The sequence below is a fragment of the Echinops telfairi genome, unplaced genomic scaffold, assembly GCF_000313985.2.
Source record: "Echinops telfairi isolate 266 unplaced genomic scaffold, ASM31398v2 ScPeMD7_7;HRSCAF=31, whole genome shotgun sequence".
NCBI lineage: Eukaryota > Metazoa > Chordata > Mammalia > Afrosoricida > Tenrecidae > Echinops > Echinops telfairi.
Window position 1 is genome coordinate 9,043,315 of NW_022103904.1, and position 3,242 is coordinate 9,046,556.

Genomic DNA, 3,242 nt, shown 5'->3' on the forward strand with positions numbered 1-3,242 from the left:
ACAAAACAGCAACAACATCCGATCTGAGGCAAAGCACTGGGGGAGTGCAGCAGAACAGCAGGGGAGGGGAGCAGCAAGATCCCCAGGGAATGATGAGGGTGCACTTCACCATTTAAGATTGAAGACCTTCAGTGTGGATTAAACACCAATTTAAAGAAAATTAAAATCCTCACAACTGGATTAATAAAGTATATCATGGTATTACTTATTAGTATTACATTGGGATTTTACATAGGGTATTGCATAGGGATTTTATTTTACCTTGAAGCTTTTAGGGATTTTATTTTACCTAGATCCACAATCAATGCTCATGGAAGCAGCAGTGAACCAAACAAAGGACATATTTTCTTGGAAAAATGTGTTGCACAAGACCTCTTCAAAGAGTTAAGAGAAAAGATGTCACTTTGAGAATTAAGGTGGGCCTGACAAAAAGTGTGGTATTTTCAATCATCTCACATGCATCTGAAAGATGGACAATGAAGAAAGGCAAACTGAAGAATTGATACATTTGAATGATGATATTGATGAAGACTATCGAATATATGGTGGACTGCGAGAATAATGAGAATATCTTGTGTAATTTGAAGGTGTTAGCAGGAGGGACCCCAGTCCCTGGGGAAGGACATTATGCTTAGCAAAGTGGAGGTTCAGTAAAATGTAGGAAAGCCCAGAGCATCGGTTTTACCATATGTTGACAACAATAGGCTCAGGCATAGCAATAACTGTTGGGTGCTGTATGAGCAGGCTGTTTTCCATTTTAGTACACACGGTCACTGTGAGTTAGAACCGATTCTACAGCACCGAACAACAAAACACTTGGCATGCATCTTTTTATTCCTTTTTTCCCCCACAAGTCTTTTTTAATTACTTGTTTTTCCCACAAGTCTTTTTTATTTATTAAGCCAGGTACATTTAAATATTTTCTGCTGCATACAAAACAGCCTCCTTGAAGTTCTTTCTTCCCATAGCGCTTCAACGCTCACAACTCTAGATCTTTTGTGCTTCGTCACATGTCCAGGCAGTTTTACTACCCAGATCTACCTGGAAGCTGATGGAAAACCGGACTTGGGTAGGAAGGAGGCTTCCTTGTCCAGATCCTGGAGAATGTGAGAGGAAAGGCGAGTGGCAACTGCAGATGCGGTGCTGACCTGAACTGTCACCGTCTCTCCACGTTGCTCCTGCATGCAGTAGGAGATCAGATGGCCTCCTAAATAATTTTTGTTGAGTATACAATTCTGGATTTTTTCAGCATTTTATTTGAGTGGATTTCTTTTTGCTTATACTTTCTAGAGTGCTTTTTGAATTTTTAAATGTTTGTTTATAAACAAATTTAGAAACTTTCGATGCTTTTTTCACTTTCATGGTTTCTGAGAGAAATATGCAGTTATTCTAATAATTGTCTCTCTAAATGTAATGCACTGATTTTTTTCTTTGGCTTCTTTCATTATGTTTCCACTTAAATTGTAGGTATTAGATTATAATCTACATTAAATAATATAATCTGTATTGTAGATTTTAATGTATATTATAATATATTATAGCATATAATTGATATATTAATGTAGATTATGATATATAATTTATATATTATAACATAGCTTCTAGCATCACAGCAACACAAAAGCCACCACAGTATGACAAACTGACAGACATGAGGCATGGTTATAATAGCTGCTTTTAAAAAAAGAAACAATTTTATTGGGGCATAATCCATATATCAAATAAATCAATAGTTCAATTATATCAGGAAGAGTTGTACAATCTTCATCGCAATCAGTTTTTGAACATTTCTATCTTTCTTAGACTCCTTGTTATTAGCTTCCCATTTCCCCCCAACCTCCCCTGCTATAATCCCAGGGAATCATTAATCCAATTACTGTCTGTAGATTCACCCATCCTAGATTTCATATACTACAAGACATATAAAAACCAAGCACAAAGAGTCAAAAAAAGCAAACAACAATAACAAAATAAAATTGGGGGAAAATCCAGTTAATAGAAAATATTAAAAAACTAGAACAACTTAAAATGGATCAAAAGGGAGATCACATGATAAAGTGTTAGATTTTAACCTAACTGCATCTGCCAAAATCCACTTTCCAAGGCACTCTGTCAGTTAGGAATTCTATTCACATCCCTGGTCTATGTTCAGAGGGAATTCACTGGAGGCTTAATCCACATGTATTTCCCCAGCACATTTAAAAAAATGGATATAATTTAAAAATGGGTCAAAAGGAGGATCCAATCATATGTTACATTTTAACCTGGCGATATCTACTATAATTTTCTCTCTACCTGATAACAAGGCTATTCACATCCCTCAACTATGGTCAGAGGAGACTTAATCTATGCGTGGAAACTGGGAATGGATTTTGGGCTTCCAACGTAATCTATTCTTGGCTCAAAGCAGAGAATACCAGAAAGATGTTTACTGTTTCATTGACAATGCCAAGGCATTTGACTGTGTGGTCCACAACAAATTGTGGAGAATCTTGAGAAGAATTGGAATTCTGCAACACTTCATTGTGCTCCTGAGGGACTAGTACATGGATCAAGAGGCAGTTGTGCAGATAGAACAAGGGAATACTGCATGGTTTAAAATCAGGAAAGGTGTGCATCAGGGTTGTACCTCTCACCATACTTGTTCAATCATATATAGAGAGCAAATCATCAGAAAAGCTGGATTATATGAATAAGGGTGTAGCATCAGTTTTTCAGGAAAGTTTATTAACAACCTGTGGTATGCAGATCATCAACCTTGCTTGTTGAAAGCTAGGAGGAATTGAAGCACTTGCTTGCTAATGAAGATCAAGAATTGTAGCCTTCACTACAGATTACAGCTCAATGTAAGAAAGACTAAAAGCTTCACAACTGGACCAGTAGATAGCATCATGATAAATAAGAAAAAGGTTGAAGGTATCAAGGATTTCATCTTACTTGGCTCTATAATCAATGATCTTGGAAGTAGTAGTTAAGAGATCAAACACCAGTTGAATTAGGTGAATCTGCTGTACAACACCTCTTAAGAGCATTGCAAAACAAGCATGTTACTCTAAGGACTAAGGTGCACCTGACCCAAGCAATGGTATTCTCCATTTCCTCATATGCATGTGAAGTTGTAAGTTTAATAAAGAAAATCCTAGCAGAATCAATGCATGTGAATTGTGGTGCTGGAGAAGAATACTGAAAATACCATAGACTGTTGTTAGAAGGACAAACTGATCTGCATGCGAAGAAGTAAG

General features: G+C 36.8%; 1 pseudogene; it reads right to left on the minus strand.

Moving 5' to 3' along the window:
• Window positions 1-1,105: 1,105 nt before the first annotated feature.
• On the minus strand, window positions 1,106-1,219 carry LOC115868179 (annotated as a pseudogene).
• Between the last annotated feature and the right edge of the window lie 2,023 nt (window positions 1,220-3,242).